We start from the raw sequence: 21,232 nt of genomic DNA, 5'->3' as shown, positions 1-21,232 counted from the left end.
TTGCATTCTGGGTACCAACTACATCAGGATTAATAGCATGAATATAAACGTCGTGACTACTTGCGGATAAAGGATAGATGGTTTTTATAATCTTTTTTTTTTGTCTAAGTTTTCACATCTGTTTAATAAAGACAGTGATTTATTTCATTTTATTTGACCTGTATTTTCATAGGTGAAATTTCTCAGAGAAAATAAATTCTCGCTTTGAAGAGAGACCTCTTCTGAACTGGTTTGTTTTCAGATAGTTGGATGGCACGTCTCAAAAATAATTTAAACTAATTATCACAGTAAACAGTGAAAACCTCAGATCACACAACACACAAGCACACCCACACACACACGCACACACACACACGCAACCAATACCAAACAAATCCCAATTTAACTCCTGGTAACAAGCCGTTTTCAGATCGCTCACAATTAGCTCAGTGGCTGTTTGATTGTTGTTCAAATTTGCCAGAAAAAGATTGCGGATGTGGGGTTCAGAAAATAAAATTCTCAAATCCGTGACCTGCTGGGTTAATAAACAAAGGGAGAGTAAAAGAAATTGCCTTCATCTAACTACATTTCTTTTTCTTTTCTTTTCTGCCTGCTCCACCACTGTGTTAAAACCACTCGGCTTGCCGTCTGAGATATTCTCACCCTGGTGTAAATCTAAGTGTTAGAAGAAGAAAAAAGGAATCAGTGAGTTGATTTGTAATGAGAATGCTACCAGAAATAGCAACAGGCTTTAAGGATCTTTATATGATCTTGATTCATGGTTTAACTGTTTTCCCGATGTCCTCACCATCGTGAAAAATCCATGTGTTTTTCTGGTTCAATGAGGCGTGTTGGTGCAGTTCGAGTGCCGTTCCCCAGACCTCCACAGTCTTTTCCAAGAGGATCTTCTTCTCGCATATGGAATGAAAATATAAAGCAGAAGGAGGACTCAGCTGCCCCAAACTTTAGCTGCTGTCATGTAATTTATGGCTATGACATTTTGAGATCTTTCCCTTTAAATGGTATTTACCCAGCTGAACCATGTGCGCCATGGTTTATCAGTTTGTTGGACGTTACGTCAAAATAACGTAGCAGGACGATATGAATTTAGTGAGAAACAAAACTATGTTTACCTGCTGCAACCGTTAGCTTGAAGGCAGTTTGATGGTGTGAAGTTATATTGACTGTTTCTGCTGAAGAGAGATTAACAACGGAAAGACTTTTGTCACATGATCCCACGGATGTTGCCACTGGCGAAAACCATGAAGAAGACGACAACAGGAAGTAGTTGGAGGATCATGGCGCGGCATGTTTTTTAGCGACTCATGACGTGAACAAACTCATTAACTTCTTTAGCAGAATATCGACAACGTCCCGCTCACCTTTGTAAGGGAAACGCAGCCATTATCTTCTTGAGAAGTTTTTGCGTCGTTTCCTTCACTGGTTCTTGGTGCAGCGCAACCACAGGTGAGGAGGGGAACATGTTTTCCAAAGGGTTTGGTTCGTTTGACACAGTGCGGTGTGAAAGCGAATTGCAGCAGCTGAAAATGGAACAAATGTTGCAACTTTTAATCTCCAATCAAAGCGATTCTACCAGACTGTCAGATGTGAAAACACCTTCAAAGTAAAGCAGCGAGAATTGAGAGACGGATCTATAGGTTGCTGCTCGGCCTGCAGTGGTGTGGGAGTTGCCCTGGTCTCTCAAAGACCCGAGCTAAAAGGCAACGCTCTCAATCTGTCCATGTTCTGACCCTCCTCTTTACGGCCATGAGATACTGAATCCTGAATAGAAGTGGCTGAAATGAACTGAGTCAATGTTCAGATATGTACGGCAGTTTGGGGTCCAGTGAAGGTTTTCCTGCAGTCTGAGGACTCATCCAGGCCAAACAGATGCATCCTGGCAAGTTTAGAGAGAGCAATGCCCAGTCAAGGCCCCGGGCACGGAGCTGCTGTGGGTGGATGATGTAGGACCGTCATGGGATGCTGCTGCTCCCTCCGCAATCTGCACTATGGAGGGAGAGCTATTTAGGATGGCAGTAAAAAGTTTTTATTGCTGATTACCGAGAGTGAAGCACTGTCAAAAATTACACTGCAGGTTTTCAAAATGAGTGCATGTAAGTCACTGGAGGTAATCGATAACTCAGACTTGAGAATGCGTTTGCACCGTCTAAATGAAAATGAAAATGTTGTTTTTAGGAGTATTTTAAAGGTCATTTTATTGTTGTGGATTTGTTTGATTTTTACTCATGCTCAAGTTAAGCATTTGAATGATTAAAACTGAATAAAAATACTGCTCTGAAAGTGCAGCACAGATCTGAACTGAATGCTGCTGCTGCTGCTGCTAAATTAACAGGAAATATTCTGCTTTTATCTGCTTGTAGTCACAGTGCAGCTCATGAATGTTGCATCTATCCAGACCTTCTCGGTTCTTGTTCTCGGTAATGTTCTCCGCCCACCAAGAATTATCCAAAGAAGGCTTTACTGGGTCTAAGTTGCACTTTTCTATATTAAAAAAAAGAAAAAAATAATTCACTGCTGCTCTTTTTGGCAAAATTATCCCATCATGGCGACATGAAATATGAAGGTTTCCGTGATTCAAAGCTCAGTTTATCCAGTCCTGTCAGCTTGTATCCTGCCTGAGTAAATATTTCCTAAAACAACTTTTCCCTGCACTCACAGCTCTTTTGGGATATATCTTTACCAGCTTTGTACAACATTGTGGTCATTTCCTCTTTGGTTTTTGATTAAAAATTTTAAAGTTTTAATCAAAAACCATAAATGAACAGCAAAGATTCCTGTTGAAAAGGTTGGGACAACATATAAAATTCTGACTGGCCACTTGATTTATGGCTGTAGTGTCGACTGACACCAGAGTTGTTTTTGATGTCAACTAGCAGCACCTCGTCACAAACCGCTAACAGGTTTCATGTCAACAAGCGGGTCTTTAGTGGAGAGCAGATTTGCAACATAATGACTGATGGTTGTGAGAGTTGTGTGGTGAAAACTCAGTACATTGCTTTACAATGTATCACCACTTTAAAACTCTCGTCAGCTCCGTTCCCCATTTTGCTGGCTCCTGGGTCTTCATCTCAAATTTTCTCTCTCAAACTTGTACGGCTGTCGCAGAGCAGGTGTGTTTGTAACGAAACTCAATAACACACGGGTAGACTCCATTACGTGGACAAACCAGGTGATTTCTGACTTCAATTTAACACACTGGATTTTTATTTAGGGCTGTCTGCTCGTGCCCTACTTTGTGTGGGCATTATGTCACATTGAATCTCAGAGAAACACGTTGAGGTTTGTGGCTGCAATGAGACAGAAATGTGAAAACGCTCAAAGGTAATGTAATAGAGGGAATCAAGATACTTCTTTGAAAACAAACAAACAAAAAAAAACTTGTACATTGACTTTGTGTCCCAGTGGCAAAAGTGAAGGACTCAAACAAAAGCTGACAGGCAGGTAGTGGTGTGTGAAAAAAACTGATGTTATTGGATAAATTGAACATAAAAGGTGCTCCTATGTTCAGATATCTGAGAAGCCCAAAGCGGAATATGTGGGGGGAAAAAATCAAAAAATTCAATGTGACAAAAGCTACAGCATCAAGAGACCCTTAGAGGAGACCTTTACCTCTAACAAGCCTTACAGAGAAACCCATCTACACTGAGAGGACATAAGGAGACCAAACATAGGTGTGTGTGTGCGTGTATGTGTGTGTCCGTGCGTATGTGCGTGGACAAAAGAAAATGAGAAAGCAAACAAAAACCATGTAAAATAAAACTAACTGAAATGAAAGCAGAGGTCTTCCAGATACCCAGCAGATATTTCACTCAATGAATAATGAAGGACCCAGCAAACTTTAGAGTGCATCCACCTGTTTCCTCTTCTTTTGTGAGACAAGCCTAAGAAGTCCAGTCAAAGCCACTTGAAAATAAGAAATAATCCATCAGAAATGTTCATGGCTCTGTTAAAAGTAGTTTTTTTAAATTCCTTTAAAATCGTGACAAAATCATAAGCAGAATTTTACTGTAGAAAAATATCATGGGACGGTGAGGAGATGGAGCGAAGACAGGCCTTTAGACGCCGGAGCGGCTGTTCGATTCCCGGCCTCGGCACCTCTGCTGCTTTTCTTCCCCTCTTCTGTCTGAATACAGACAGTAACAGCCGTTTGTGCCACAAAAAACCTTGAAAAAAAATCTGGTGTGTGCAGACGAGTGAGTATTGTATGACAAGAAAAGAACCATTTACATTTCTACTCTCTTGTTTCCTTGCCTCGCCCGTAAACATGCGCATGCCTTACCGTCCACGACGAGTTTATCCCAATCACCAGGCATGTGCCAAGTCAAAGGCTTCTCTATGCAAATCAAGAAACGGCTTTGATGAGATGCCATCTTGTGTTTGGATGTCAGGTTTCTTTGCATTGACAATGCGTCTCACACTGCTTCTCACTCCACATAACCCTGCTTATTTAATCAGCGGGGAACAGCAGGTGTGTTGCATCGCGCTGCAGAGACGACACGGCGAACGCCAGTGTGTAATGAATTGTGCTCCTGCGCACTTACAGATGCGACGCGCTACTTTGCACGAGCACAAAACGGAGCCAAGTCCTACCTGTAGCTGCTCGCTCTCCTCCTGTCCACCCTCCTTAGTGTCTGGATTACTGACACGACACGGATTTTCGACTTAATGGTCTAATGTGTTAAAGCGGGAATCCTTTGTTCATCGGCCACAATCAGCGGCCATCCAGTTGTCGAGATGCAGCGATGTGATAACCAGTTGCCAAACTCTTCTGTCTGCTCGCGGCCAAATGGGCCGAGCTCGCTGGCAAGCCACACCGCAGACAGATAATGTTCTTGTTGTGTACACATATCCCCTCAGCGGCGAGATAAACGCGTTGTAGTTGCAGTGATTATTCACGGGATATTTTTACTTCTCCGCTAATGATCATCTCATCCCTCGGGATTCGTTGTTTTCCTCGGAGTGGGCGTTGATATCCGCGGTATGACGACTGAGGCCGAACACACAGTGAGTCAGCGCCCGCCCGCGAAGCCACATAGGCCGATGCATGCCGACTTCTATCGACCAATTACTCACTGGGTCATCGCTGTGTGAGCAGGCCAACTTGGCTGTCAGCTGTGCCACTGAGCACTGCGTACTGTGTTGGAATGGAGATGAGGGACGATGGGGCGGCGGCGGAGCAGCGGAGGGCTTTTGGGAGGGTTTCTTATTCCGTTGTGTCAGGTTGACAGACCTTACTGGTGGCTCGGCGAATGTCAGCGCTCCGGGACGTGTGGCTGCGGGTCAACTTCTGGGACCTTGGAGAAAATGAGGGAGTCAGACTCCATTTGTTTTCTGTCTCTGTTCCCCGGGGAATCAAAGGGGAAGACATTTCCAGCCGTCCCGCGCGACTGGGTCTGACTCACTTAAGAGTCGCCGTTTTCACCTCTCTCCCTCTCTCTCGCTTTCTCCCAGCTTTGTTCACACATCCAGTAGACATGGCATGGGGGACAGTCGTGGCCTGGCGTCTTCTCAACGGCGGGAGAAGTGGGGGAGTGGAGTGAGGCAGAGAGCTGACTGGCAAAAAGGCAGCTGGAAAGACGAACGGCGCTGTCGGGAAATAAGGAGGGAGCTTTAGAGGAGGCCAAACCCTCTGAACAGGCTTCTTTCTTCATCAGCAGGCAAGTAGATTAGCTGTTTGAGAATGCTGAGGGTATGCCTTTAGTTTAGCTTGGTTTATCGATCGCTTCAAACGTAAGCTAAAAAGACAAACAAGAACGGAGCTCGTCGGGCATACGAATGAAATCGTTCGAGTCGAGAAAAAAAAAAGGTACAATTCCTTTCCTCCCTTTGATTAAATCACCCTCACATTGTTATTTACATCCTAAATCAGGGGAGTCCAACTCCAGTGGTCCAGAGCTACCACTCTGCAACTTTTATATCCATCCGTGCTCCAATGCACCCAAATGAAATTCCTGAATTCCCTCTCCTGCTGACATTGAGCTCTGCTGAGGCCTGGTAACAAGCGGATCATTCGATTCAGGTGCTGCAGAAGAGAAGCATCTGAAAGTGGCAGGATGGCAGAGGACTGGACTGGACTGGACTGGAGCGCCCCTGTCCTAAATAATACAGCTATCCCATACTGTGTTTTCTAATTTCCCACATTTTTACCATCGCTTGCCTGCTCATCAGAGTCCATCAGCAGGATGACTGGAAATCAGTCTCGGGGCATTTCTAATACTTTCTGATGCCTTTTGACCTTTTCCAGGCATTAGTAGCATAGACTTAAATAATATTTCTACCACAACACATTTTGAAATTCGCTGGAAGTGAAAAGTGTCTTCCACTAAAGATAAATGTTGAACATTTGAATTTGATCCAATCAAGCACTTTCAGTCTTTTATTAGTAAAACTCTGTATTCCCTCTTTCCTTCATTGTGCAGAATCCGGATTGTTTTTCTTTTCTTTTTTTTTTCTTAGTTTGTTTAACATATAAATGTTGCAGATGTTTTTTTGTAGGTATTAGCCAGACTTTGACACAGTGAGCCTTCGCAGTACAAATGCACATTATGAAAATTTGGTGGTCTGTATATCTTGATTTCCCCCAAATTGCACTTTTTGCTTTTTTCATTTGTGTGTGTCATTATAAATAATTCACTTTGTTCTCATTTATTTTTAGTCTTCAAAACACAGAATCGAAAGTAGCAGCGACGTCATTTTATGAAAAGTCGTAGAACGTCTTGAATGCTGAGATATTTCTCAGAATTTTACCTCAGAAAGATAAAAGTTATTCACAAACCATCTGAGGCCATAAACAGGGTGTCCCATCAAGTTCCTAAAAACTACAAAATAAGAAAATATCTAAATAAATAAAAACTTGTAAAAGTGCAGAGAGAATGGCGTGAAAAGTGGTTGTTGCAACTCCTCCTGTAGCATCTTCCTCATTTGACGTCGGTCACTTTGCCAGATCAAAACAAGTTTACACCAGCAGGCGATCACAGTGAATTGCTCACAGTTCATTTTTATTATGAAACTGATGACGCAGTAAAAACCTGTGACAAATCACAATAATGACGAGGATGTAAATAAGGCACGATCAAACATGTCGGCGCTGCAGCAATTAATTTAATTTAGCATGTTTTCATCATCGTGACTCACTTTTCTTATTCCAGTCTAGATTCAACGGTCGGTTCATTTCTATCAGCTGATTACTGGGGGCGTGTTTGGGTTTATAGTTTTTCTCATTTTGTTTCGTGTATCAAAAAATATCACAGCCAAAACTAGATGCATTTTTGTTTCTTTGTTGTTTTTTTCAGAAAGTCTTAAGAGTTCAAAACTACCAGGCCATATTCTGTTCCTGTCTCCTGCCTCAGCCTCTCTTTCAGCTGCTGGATGAAACACTCTTAAGCTATAAAGCAAAATTTTTAAGCTAATTCAGAAAAAAATATTTGCGATCGAAGACGGAAATGAATGTCCTTTCATGAAAAGTCAGGCTTTGTAGTTAATAATTTCTTGTTGCTCTTTTAGTGCTTTTGTCTCTGTTTCTGTTCAGCAGGTGTCTGCAAGGAAAGCTCTCCAGCTTTATCATTCTGCTCAGGAACTGTTTATTGTGCTTAACTTGGCTAATGAGATAAAAGCTTTTCAGCCGCGCAAGAACCAGTTTTATTTTGAATTTGTGGGTGAAAAGGAAAACGCTATATGCTACAACATAACAGCGAAAAGCAAATCATGCCAGAGAGATAATATATTTTTGCTCAAACCAAACGGCTCTAATTCAGATTTATGGGAGCCCCTCCTGGCGGAGCGCAGCTCCGGCAGACCGGCTGCAAGGCCCGAGAAGGAGGAAAATCAAAGATGCTGTGCAGTTCCATAATAATGTTTATTTCAGTTTGGCCTCCTTAGCGCAGCATTAGACCGCAATTCAATATCATAAATCACATGGAGTATGAATGGTCTCAGTTGGGACTTTGTGTGATTTTCTAGAAGGTATCGAGTGTCCGGCGGATTCCCCGTTAAGCGATACGACGCCTGATTGTTCAATAGGTGTTTTGAACGTGCTACAGACGTCTGTGGTGAGAAGTCTGCTTATCAATGATCTGAAACCCAAGCAAGAGAATTTGAAAGGAGGACTGTTTGTGTTGGCTTGATGGCAAACCCACAACATGATCGTCTCGACTTTAGTCGATGCAGCACTTCAGGCTAGTTTTTTGTACCGTTTGCAGCACGGCTGCTGCCAAGTATCTTGAGGTCTTTCCACTTCCTTACATGCAGCAAAAAATTATCTTACTAATCACCTGAAAAGTTTTTATTCTCAAAAGGCCTGAAAGTTTTGAAAATGTTGCTAGAAAGTTAATGAAAATCACAGGAATAGAAATTCCTTTCATCGTCCCGTAATACGGAAATTCCAGTGCGACAGCAGAAGGTGACAGGCAGTCAAAGCAGATTCACACAGAGATGGAATATGAAAAATACATAAAACTACTAAATAAAGACTAAAGTACTGTACAGCAAAGATAGAATTTTAACATAAATACCACCAGGCGTGTTATTTATGTAAAATAACAATGTGCAACCAAAGCAATGTGCAACCAGATAGGTCAATTTAAATTTTTTTTTTTTCAAAATGTGCATGTTAGTGGCGATTAGTGACCATAGGAAACTGTACAACAGAAGAGATGTGCAGATACCAGCAAAATGTAATTCAAGAGTAAAAACTGTAAATAACTGTGATCTTAGTATTTCCAATTGTTGACTACATGATGTGTTTATGATGTTTTTATGTTTTCATGACGTGAAGCACTTTGAATTATTGCCTTGTTTATGAGATGTGCTGTACAAATAAAACTTGATTGATTGAAACTGATTGTGGAGGCGTAGAAACCTCAGGCAGACCGACAGACACAGCATGCTAGCAGTGTTAGCTGCTCCTTAAATATGTAGTTAGCTTTATAAAATACAATGAACTGTTTCTTTCATGTGTCAACGCTGCTACCTAACGGTGGCAGGCCTTCTCGAGACTAATTAGAAACCCTGCAAGGTGCCATGTGGGCATGCTAATGCTTAGGGTTAAAACTAGCAACGTGTTAGCCTATTAGCAACATGTTTTTGGTTTTCCCAGCCAGTGTTACCTTTAGGTTCCTTATTTTGTGTTCTTGTACATACAGAGACATATTGTTTGCTATATATGTGGTAAAAGACGCAGCTTTGTTTTAATGAAGAAGATCCAGGCAACGATAGGGAAGATATTAGCAACAGTCTTTCGTTGCCTGAGTTTAGCTCATCTCAATATTTCTAGAAAAGATGGATTTGGCCGCCGGAGCAGTGTTTTTTCTTTTAACAACATAAAAAAAAAATGGGGGGGTTGAGGCCCCAAATAATGCACTGGTATTTTTGCTTGCTTAATTGTTTTAATTACATAAGTCTATTAATATATCAAAGCTAAATGGCTAAGTGGTACTTTACATGTCCGGTTCTGCAGTATTTCTATAGTTCTGAGGAAACAACAAACTCCAATGAGCCAAAGACATGAAGACATGATGCACAAAAAGAACCAGATGATAAAAATGAAAATAAATTTGCAATTCTAAATCATTTGTGAAAATAAAATTAGCTTTCTGTCAGCCTCACTAAATCTCAACTTCTACTGAAGAACTTTAAAAGCCTATTAAGGAGTTTTAATGATCTGTTCTTTAAACAGAGATATGAATAAAATATATTTTACAGACATGCCTGCACTAAAGCCATTTAATTCTCCTCTCCAGCTGTTCTAGAGAAATCCTATTTTGGACTCTGTGTTTGGTGAATGTATCTGCGGGGTGGACAGTTTTTTTTTTCTCTTGTTTTCATTTGCAGTATTGAATCATCCTCTCCACCCACTGGTGTGCAACTGAATTTCTGAGAATAAAAGAACATTTTCTCACTAAAAGCCCAGTTGACTTTAGCCTGTCCTTAATGTCATGTTTCATCCAAAGTTTAAAAACAGTCTCAAGCGGAGATGGTGAGGTCTGTGAATTACAATCTACAGGCTGGTTATTATAGATCCCCCCCCCAAGATACTGAGCAAAAACTACCAAGCAAAGCCACCTCACTGTAGAGTACAAAAGATTCAGAAGTCTGCCAACACAGAATTGATCTGTAACAGTGGCACATATGAGTGACTGCACAGAATCCCAATCATGTTGAGAGGACAAAAACTTAGGAAACACAACAGACACAGCATAACTTCTGAGGGCTGAGTGACAAACGGTCCAAGGAAGGAGCAGAAGTTGTCAGCAAAAGACTCCTGCAGACACAAAACCCAGACAGTGGAAGTGGAGTAGTTAAAGCCGTATATTAACACTGGAGTCTTTGTGTCCTGTGTATTAGAAATAAATCCAGTACAATGTCTACGAAGACAGTGAAAGCTGTAATGCTCCACTTGTGAAAGTAAATCTGTTGGGCTTTTCTGTGGCACTCCCTAACCCTGACCCTGATTGCGGTACTGTCACACAGAACACGTTGAAGAAAAAGAGAACAGCTCCCAAAAGGGGGGGAAAATTACTTGTTGAGACGAAAAAAAGTCAGAGTACAAACTACGTAATCGTTTGTGGCTGCAAAAGCACAGACGAGCCGATGTGCTCCGAGCCGATCCCTTTACACCTCTGAAAACTAACAATAGAGACACGGAGCACCAGCCACTAGAGCAAGGCTCATGACCCACGTTCTGTTTTACACCATATGATATCGATGTGCATGTGTTTCACTCACCTAGTGAACAACAAGGGACCAGGACACACTGCCAGGAGGAGGCAGGTTCACGGAGGCAGAGTGACGCTTTGGAGCAACCTTCTGCTCTGGGTGCTGCTGTCCACAGGATGTTACTTTGACATGCCATCTATCTAAGAGGTTCACGTCCCTGGTAGATTTAGATAGGACAACGTCACCAACACCGTTTTATTAGGGATAGTAACACTTCAGATCTTACAACCCCCTGACTGTCGTGTTCAAAATACATGAACGTAAATGGGTTTGTGAAGACACACCGGTGTAGGAAGTGCTACATTTTTCTAATTTCTACCAACTCCTTTTTGAAAAATGTGTTTATTATGTCTGATAGGTTCAATTGGGTGTGTGTGTGTGTGTTTTATGTCCAAAGTTTGCTTCTTATTGCAAAAGACACAGACACCTTAAGGACAATAAAGCAACATAAAGAACATACCAAATAAAAAATTTAACTTCTTTTCACATCCATTTTATTAAAATTTTCACCCATCTCAGTGAACATTGGGGAAAATCTGCATTCACGTTACTGCCATGATGTGCTTTTAGTTGGCAGGCAAACCCAGAGGCAGACGGTGAGGTGAGCATTTAATAATCACAACAAAAAGGAGATACGTTATAATAAAGCACGGAGGAAAGTGGAGCATATGAAGAGCAACAGGAGAAGCTGAAGCACAGAGGAGAGCGATTGTAGACAAAAGGCAGACGGTTTATTACTAACAGGGTGCAGCTGGGAGAGGAGGCAAACAGGTAGACTGAGGGAAAATTAATAATTAACATCGGGAGCCGAGCCGAGACTTAAAGAGGCAACAATACACGGTGGAAAGAACAATACTAATCGAGGATACAATAAGCAGAAAGAGCAGAACAGCAGAATAAAACTGAACACAAGGACATGAACTGATATGGCAAGACAGTCTGTCAACAGTTAATACAGCAACTGAGTGGAATTATGGCAAGACCTAATTGGATATAAATAAACAATTAAGAGGTGGTGAAGACACCAGACATGAATAAAACCAATGAAGCCAATGATCATAACGATTTCAGCAACCAAACTCTTTTTTTGTAATCATTGTTGGCCAGTTTTTTTTTTTGCAAATTTCCACTTGAAATTTGAGATTCTGTGAATGGAGCTTAAACTTCACTTTAATGTTCAGATTAAGCAGATTATTTATCAGATTCAAGTCAGGACTCTGGATGGGCCTCTTCCAATCACAAGAAACTTGGTCAGTACAATTAAAGATCATACCTGTTAGGGGTGTGAATGATTTTGGGCTCAACACTTTTTATAGAGTCTGCAACATACTTGTGTACATATGATTTCATGAAAACAGCATTCCCTGACAGCTGTGGCCTCGGGGAATGGCTCAAGTATGGTTTGTGGAGCACAACAAGAAGTCTGAGGTTTTCCCTCGGCCTCCCAATTCCCCCAGATCTCAAACCAAACGCAGCTCATCTTACAACTTCCGAGATCTAAAGGATCCGCCGCTAACATCCAGATGCAACAGCACAACCTCAGAAGTCCATGCCTCTACAGATCAAGAATGTGTAAATAAAAGGGAACCAACACACACTCTCTTAAAGGGGCAGTGTTATGTATTTTCAAAGCATTTCATAACACTATCAAGAAACTATGTTACCTTCAGCTCTAAAAATCATATTTATATCAAATATGAGTTAAGAAATATTCGGCTTTGTAATTTATCGCCTTAAAATGGGGCGTCTGTCTCTTTAAGAAACTCCTGCTCTTTCTGAAACTCCGCCTTCAGGAAGTCGTCACAACATGGCTCCTCTATTAACCCTTTAACAACGTCTTTACCAGTGCTGCACTGAGAAGTAGTTTGCTTAATGAACTCAGCTCCACCAGGTGTTTGCTAACTGCTGCCTGGTCTGAAGGAGCCGAGTGGGGGATTGGCAGTGGAGGGCTGCTCTGAGATTCAGAAGCTCAGAGGAGGAGCTGCGCCTGGAAGGCGGGGCTGGGTCCAACCAGCTGAATGGTTGCCGCGGGAAATGAAATGATTTCTTAAACATGCATGAAAAAATTAAAGCAACACTTCAGGTATGTTTTTGATGAGGGGATAACATTATAACATGATGCAAAGCTCAAAAATAGTTGACTTTACATCATGCTGCCCCTTTAAGTAGGTAATCATAATGTTTATAATTTATACACAAAGGAAGAAGCTCTAGTTTTCTTCCAATTATGTAGTTTCAGTAAACATTATCAATCGATATCCCTCATTACCAGCACCGCAATGTTACATTTAACATTCAACTTTATTTCCAACTAGTCATTTTGCTTAAACTTCCATAAAAATTCTGTGATGGTTACATAATTTAAGCTTCTACTTTAGCGTCTTGTCTCGTTTTTGCTGAAGATCATACCAAAAACAGAGCCGAAGCACTTAGCATTTGATTTTACAAAAGTCTCTCACGGCGAGTTCTTCCTTTTCCTGCTGATAAGTGCATATTTTTTTTCCAATACATTTTTATAAGACAGAACAATAAAACCAAAGCCTGAAAATGGATGGTTGTCTGAGGGCGTACATTTTGCAGGCTGGAGGAAACGGTGACCTGGTTCACTCTAGGCTATCTTTAGTGACACCTCTGTGTACTCGGATCGCAGCAGGTGGCGGCACAAAACGTTCCGCCACCTTTCCATCCCATGTGTAACGTAGCTTGAGTCAGCCTAAAAAAAACAGCGTGAGCAGCTATACACACCAGTAGGAATCATGAAAACCTGTCGCCTTTTCCAGTGGGAAGAGTATTATCCATCCCCTCGCTGCCATCGCATTTGAAAAAGCACAAACAGGAGAATATTTTAACATCATAATCTACTTTTTTTTGTGTGTGTGTTTCAGGACCTGCATAACCTCTATTGAGTTTATATCCGCAATAATTTCAGCAAATTATGTCTGACTTGAACTAAATATAACTGGAAGAAAAACTAGAAATTGCTTATTGGAACGGAGACCCTCGCAACCTTATTCAATCTGGGGGTGACGTGACTTCCACGAAATCTGAAATGAGAGCCAAATGGAGGCTTGTCATGGTTTGTTTATTCAGCACCCATCTACCAGGAAGAATTATATGAATAATAATTTCTTATCCTTCCATTCCATCTGCTAAATTAGAGGAGACATGAGTGATTATTCAATTTACCACCTCCTCCAAGAATCCTTTTAGCATTGCTGGCTTTATCGGAGAAGTTTGACTGTAGCTCACTTTTTGGGGTTGAAATCAAACTCTGGCGTGAAAATAAAAGTGTTAAACTAATATGTGTCAGGGAGCAACACTAAGTAAGAAAAAAAAAATCTTAATAGTCAATGTAAAGCAGCTTAAAAAGCTAACTTAGGATACAGAATTCCAGTTATGCTAATATTATTTACTTATTTTGAAACAATTTGTTCAGGACTTCTTTCTGCCTCCATTTCTTGCAGAAATAATCTGCATCAGTTTAAATAACCAGACAACAGCTTACACATTTTAGAAATAGCAGCATGTTATTCATCTCAAAAGTTTAAAGTTAGCATTGTTCTCAGACCCTCTCAGATTGAAGAGGGTCTGAGAGGCATGTCACCATTCAGTTTCTTAATTTGGTATTAGCCATTAGCTAATACCAAATGTGTTCCAGATGAAGACGCCAGTCAACTGAATTAATTTTGATTGAATAAATTAAATAGAAATTAAAGAGTTTTTTTTTTAAAAAAAGCTTTTTGTATAAGATTTGTTCTTGTTTTTTATTTGTACAGCTTTACAAGGAAGCCAATACATGCAGACTTGTGCTTCAGGTTTGTGCTTTGATTCTACATTTTGATCCCAGTGTCTGTCTTCCTTCTTCCAATATTGTTGCATTTTCTGTCTTGTGAAGAAAAGAAGAAAAAAAAACAAAAAAACAGAAATCACCTTCACATCCCTCCCATAAAAAAATCCAAAAGATACGGTGTTACAAACAAAAGACAGGCAGCGTTCCCGAGTCTGCAGATATGGATCGCCATCGGTTCCCATGACGTTCTGTTTTAATCACCTGCTGCCTCCACAGCGCTGCTGGCTCGGTCTGTGCTGCCAATTTGTGATGTTTCCAGTTGGGATGTTCTCTTTTCGGTTCTGGGTTGAAGTTTAAAATAGGACCTTCGCCTTTGGGTGTCTTGCACAGGTGTCTCAGGGCTTCCTTTTGACAGTGTAGACATCTAATGACCATGTGAAGTCCTCCAGCCCTGAAAGCCAAAAAAAATGCTCACCAAATCCTCCAAGCTCAGTAAACCTAGACACAGGTGATTCGTTTCACCTCTTCTTTTACGCTACAGTCAATTAAAAACATCTCAGGTTTTTTGTACCTCAAAATGACTGACGAGTTGTTTACGGCGCGTTTCTGATAATAGAAAGTCTTACAATTTATTTTCAATCTGAACAAAGACGTGAAACTTTATAGTTGCTTCCATTTGTCAGATGTTTTGTAGTGTAAAAATAATAATGGACAAAAAAGTCTGCCTGGAAGAAACATGGCTGATTCCCCCACAGAGTCTGATGTCCAAACTCAGAGTCCTTAGTCTGTTTTCAGTCACATAGAGGCGACACAGTGTTACTTATTTATTTTTTATCCTGAGATACTCTCTCCTCTCACTTTAAACCCACACAGACAGTAACGATAGTGAGTCTCAGACACACTTTGAAACTTCCTCATACTTATAATGGCTTTTTTACAGCTACCTTATTTTTAAGAATAATGTCAGTCTTGACTTTTTGAAGAATGCAAACACAGACCTGTGGATTAAAAAAAAAAGCAGAATAAATTTTAAAATAACAGAAACACATTGTCCAAAGCAGGTAATCTGACTACGTGCAAAGAAAATCCAGAACTGTAAGTACAGATAACTACTGCAGTAAATGGAAAAAATCCAGGTCATTACTTTGTAGAAATCAGTTTTGAATTTATATCTGATTTATAACAGCAAGAACGATGGTAAAAGATCCAGGGGGGTGAATACTTTTTAGAGTAACTGCCTTCAGTTTGGACATAATCTGCTACATTTTGTCCAAATACGACGACGATATCGCCAAGCTGCGATGTTTTTACATGTGCCGTGGTAATCACACACCGGCTCGTCCAACTTTGCCACTTCTAATTAATATAATTTTCCTCTAAGCTGAAAATGACTGAGCTCCGACTCTGTTTCAGAAAGCCCTTTACAAAATTTAATGTCGGTGCTATGAAGACAGAATGTGTTAATTACAATATGCTTTCAGCAAATTCCTCCTGTCAGTCACTTGAGATTAAGGTGCAGCTCCGGCTCTCCTGCCTCCGTTCATTTATGTGACAAAACAGAAAATAGTTAACAGTTAATTAGGAAGCACAGGTGCTCTCAAAAGCTCAAACTGGTGTATTTTGTAATAAATGACTGAATCCAGGCATGTCACCACTCAGTTTCTTGAGCACCACATTTCATTCTACCTTTCTTAAGTTCGGTGAGTAATACTCCATGTCAGACAATTAGCGATTAGCAGAGGTTTATCACAGTGTCAGCATAATGTGCGTTGATGTAGAAATGCTGGTGCTATAAGTTAAATCAATAAGTTTCAGAAATGTAATTCTGTGTGGATAATAAAGACGATGGCAATAATTGATAATATCTTACAGACTGGATCCGACTCAATCTGTCAACCAAAAGAATTTAAATACCATTCCTTCATCGGATCCGATTCAGGCCATAAAGGCAATGTTCTGTGAAAAGGGCTTCCAGTGGCGTCTCTTCAATATATTAACGGCACCTTTTTGTAGTCAAACTATTTCAGTGGGCTGAACATGTCCTTCACTCTAAATCAAATTCATGTTGGATTGGAGTCAGTGATGTTGCTTTTGAATCGTTGTCTGTCGAATGTAAGGGTCACTGCAGCATCCAGGAAATCGATACAACAATCTTAGAAAGTACCTTTTACCCTATTGACCCTCTGATGAACGAGAATGAAAGAGGTAACAAAAGGTAGTGTATTTGTGAGGATTTGTTTTTTTGAGTGTATTTCGGGTGTTGTGTTGTCACGTCTTGCCCTTGATTGTTCCCGGCTGTGTCTCGTGTTCCCTGGTTATACCCTGCGTATTTAACCTCACCTGTGTCCCTTGCTCCTTGTGGGGTCCTAGTCGTAAGTCAAGTCGTGGGTTGTACATACCTGTGTCTGCCTTGCTCCAGTTTTGTGCCTCCGCAGTGCAACCAGTGTCTGGGTTCCTTGTCTTATTGCTCACCTGCGCTGTCTGGACTGTTTTCTGACTGATCTCCATTAAAACCATCATTCTGCACTTCTGCCTGGGTCCAACCGAGTTTCTCCTCAACACCAAACACCCCACATTACGACAATATTCAAGACCCTTAAACAGGCCAGTATTCTGTCCACAAGGACAATATCCACTGGCAGCCCCCAGCGTCGTGTTCTCGCCCCACTCCAGTTCTTCCTGTACGCAAATGATCGCTGCTCAGTGTACCCTTTTTTTTTTAACCCTTGTGCATGCGAGGACTGAGGGAAACGTAGTGGACTGTGGTAAATGATACAAGTTTTATGTGTGTGGGGTTGGTTGGACCCCATTTGTAGACACAAAGGTTAAGTTTGCAGATGACTGTCAGTGGTCTGATCCAAGTCAACAATATGTCTGAATTCAGACAGGAGGTAGATTGTTTCGTCCGCTGACGTAGTCACAAGTACCTGAAGCTGAACTTGCTTAAGACGCTGGAGATGACAATGGACTTTCAGAGGACACTCCCCACACTACGTCCCCTTCACCATAAACAACAGTGTTCCGTCTACGTTGGGTCACTTTGGGTTCTTGGAAACCAGTTTGTGGGGACTTGAGATGGTCCTCACACGGAGGCACCGTCTGGAAGAAGGCAAAGCAAAGACTGTATTTCCTGTGCCAAGTCAAGAGCTAACACCTACAGGAGCTGCTGGCCGTCTTTAGCACGGCCATTATTCAGAAAGGACAAGCAGGTATAGACAATGGTGATTTATTTCTTCTAAAGATTATATATTAATGTCTGTATGATGTCAGAATGTGAAGCCAAAGTGAAAGCCCTTATCTGTGCACACAAACTTTTTCAATAAAGTTAATTTGAAATTTTATCTTAATTTAAGATTTCTTTGGAGCTCTGACAAAGATTAATATATATTTAGCTACTGGAACTATAAGTCAGGCATTGTAAGAACAAAATTTACATAACCTCTCCTGACTGTACTCGGTTTTGTTAGTTTATGTGAGCTAAGTAAGGCTGGTAAAAGTGGTCATTACTGCTACAAATATTTAATTTCCCTCCTAAAATAAGAAGTTTACCCACAATGCAATTTCCTAGAAGCGTCAAAGAAAAAGTCAATCCGGAAAACCTTTGAGGAAATCCTGCTTTGTGTAAAAATATGCTGTGTCCTCATTTGCTCCTCGGGGCCCGTCTTCCGAGAGATGCTTGTTCAGCATGCAGACGAAGGAGCTATTTGAGTGCAACACGCAGACAAGCAGACAAGGTGTAATCCGTAGATAAACACTGACAAGGAGCAGGCAAACAGGAAGCCAGCAGGAATAAAAGATGGCTGCACCTACAAAAGCACACTGCTGGCCAGCGAAGGCAAACAAGCCAGCTGGAGGCTGCCAGCACAGCTCAATTTACATTACATTCTACAATCAGCGCTTGATTGACATTGAGAGGCTGCATTCAGGATAACAAAGAGGGCCCACTCTGTTTGAGGATGAAGGGCATGTTTCTACAACAACAAGCGAGTCACGCGTCGGTGGAGTATGACGGGCCGTTTCCGCACAAAATCGGTTTCACCGCACTCACATTACAGACATCCGAGATTGGATTTTGACTTGACATTTTAGTAAAATAAGATGTTACGATTAGACAAAATGACCATTTGAGATGTCAGTAATTACATTTTGATTGGTATAAATAATGACAGAATTGTGTGGAGGCTTCAATTAGATATCTACCATGAATTATTGACTTTCTGAAGCATATTTCAGATATTCCATAATTATTAAAGTAAATTTGAGATATCACTTTTTGTTCTGATTAGTGATAATTCTAGCGAAAGATCTTAAATGACACCATACTTCAAGATATCTTAAATGTATTTTTTAGATATAAATTTGATTAGTGGAATTTAAATAGCAGATAATTTGATGTCTCCAAATGAATTTGATAAATCTTTAATTAGATCACTTTTCTTCTTTGATACATCCTGAATATCTGACTAGTTAGAATGATGTTACTGATATCTTGAATTAGTGTTGTCTGGTCAAAATGTTACAGACTTATGTAGCATTTTTTACATTTCCATAAAAAACAATGAAAAAAAAATGAAAAAAGATTATTGAACATTTTCAGAATGGGAATGGGTTCACAGGAGAACTTTTAGCTTTTCAGAGCCGTTACTGATCGCAATGTGTTTGTCGGAAGTGAATCAGTTCTTGGCAGATTTCTGAAGCAGTTCACAAAGTTTTGCATTCATTCTCCTTTTATCCCAATCTGCTGAGCTCTTTCTAGATTCTAGCCAAATTTTCTGACCGTTCTGCGCAGGACACCAACAAATTCTGCAGGCAACTATTTGGACAGCTCAGTGGCAGCACCAGGGGGCTTACTAGTATATTATCTCCAAATCTCAAAATATAATTGTCATATAATTGTGATAATTACGGTCAAGATATCTTAAATTGTCTGCGACAGACTGGCGACCTGTCCAGGATGTACCCCGCCTCTCGCCCGGAACGTTAGCTGGAGATAGGCACCAGCACCCCTCCCGACCCCACTGAGGGACAAGGGTGTTCAGAAAATGGATGGATGGATATCTTAAATTGTAATTATGGATATGTGACCTATCAAATGAGAAATCTGGTGATGGCACTTGAGATGTCTTAAAAATAATTTTTGCTTATCAAAACAGAATTGGAGACATCTTGAATTATTATTCTCAATCAACACAGATATATCAAATTACCATTCCAGATAGTCAAAATGCATTGTTAGACATTTAGAATGCAATACTGTCAGATAAACTTTATATTAAAAAGGCCTGCCACATATATAGGTAAGAAATCATTTATACCTTGGCAACCTGCTCGTAAAATTACATACAGATTATTGAAGATGTAAACAGTTCCAAAGATTATTAGCACTGGAGTTCAGCCTTACTGATATGTTAAATGTTTAATAATACGCATGTAGGGTATGCCTTACTGCAGCCTCTGTGGCTGAGGTCTGAGGCTCAGCAAATGATTGGTCAAATCCGTTTTGCCGGACACCACACCTGATTTGCAAATGAAAAGATATTTTTAGGGAACAGAATATTACTGTAGATAGTAATTAAAATGATTTTAAATGTGAATGAAATGCTCGTAATGTTAGCTTAATTCAGCTGTGTAATTTGTTTCTGCAAAGAATTTGAACCATCTCGTCCAATCAGAGCTCACCTCCACTAAGCAGAATCTGAGTTAAACACAACCTGAGGGGAGATTTAGACTGAGGAAATGTGTTGTATATTTTCAGGCTTTTAGTCGACTGGTCGGGTTACAGGTTACTGGAGCAATAATAAATAAAAAATGACTTACGAATCAGCATGAGTCTGTTTGTGCTTTTTTTTTTCTCTTCTTTTTGTCTGAAAACAAAAATGATTTTCTTTTCCCAAGACGGCAGCCATTTTCATTTTGCACCGGCTGCGACTCAGACTGGATAAGCTAATCAGCTCACGCCTCAGGGATTACATTTCTTACCATATCTCTGCCACCAGTCAGGTTAAGAACGCTGTCACGTTGCAACAGTTTTTTTTTTTACTCACTCATTTAAAATTATTATTTATTTTTTTTTACTATTATTATTAAAGCTCCATTTTAAATCAGGATTTGGATAAAGTCACCGACTCGGTTAATTGGTTTCCATTCCATTTTCCATTTTCCATTCCAAGGATTGTGAAGCAGTCTGCTGGCAGCAGCGACTTGGACTGAAGCTCTGCTGACTCACACCATGTCACAACTCCACTTCGCTCCGTCTGTGTGAAGCACTTGGTAGCTACTTTAATGCATGTTCAGGTAAGTGTGAGCAGAATGCAAAACACTTCCGGGTTTTAAAAAGGTTTTTCTGAATGATGCTACTTGGATTTAAATGCTGTACTGTAAAGTGATGTCATCAGCGTGGCCACTAATATGACAACCAAATGGCAACGTGGCATTGTGAAGGTTATTTAATTTAAACTTTAACCTGACTGACCTGAACCTGCGTGTTCACCAAACCCACAGACGGAAGAACGCACAAGAATCCTGCACAAGACAAAGGCATGACTGGAAGTTAAATACGACTGGAGACGGGTGAGGAGGATGACTGCTCAGGGCAAAAACATAAGAGAAATTAACACAGGAAGCAGACTAGACAGAGACCACAGGAATAAATCCAAACAAGAACTAAAACCTTTAAAGGATATCAGAACCTGCTCAACACAAAAACTAAAGAAAACCAAAACGTGGAGA

General features: G+C 40.6%; 1 long non-coding RNA gene across 1 annotated transcript; it reads right to left on the bottom strand.

Moving 5' to 3' along the window:
* Nucleotides 1–3,938: 3,938 nt before the first annotated feature.
* LOC103136000 (uncharacterized) lies at nucleotides 3,939–6,265 on the bottom strand. The gene is made up of 3 exons (XR_475982.2): nucleotides 4,591–6,265; nucleotides 4,280–4,483; nucleotides 3,939–4,123 (listed from the first exon to the last, which is right to left on the bottom strand). It is a non-coding gene; the product is annotated as an uncharacterized LOC103136000 (long non-coding RNA).
* Nucleotides 6,266–21,232: the final 14,967 nt, after the last annotated feature.

This window comes from Poecilia formosa, unplaced genomic scaffold (assembly GCF_000485575.1).
Source record: "Poecilia formosa unplaced genomic scaffold, Poecilia_formosa-5.1.2 Scaffold29, whole genome shotgun sequence".
In the NCBI taxonomy this organism is placed as follows: domain Eukaryota; kingdom Metazoa; phylum Chordata; class Actinopteri; order Cyprinodontiformes; family Poeciliidae; genus Poecilia; species Poecilia formosa.
The sequence above is the reverse complement of the archived record's forward strand: the minus strand, read 5'-3'. Positions and strand labels throughout refer to the sequence as shown.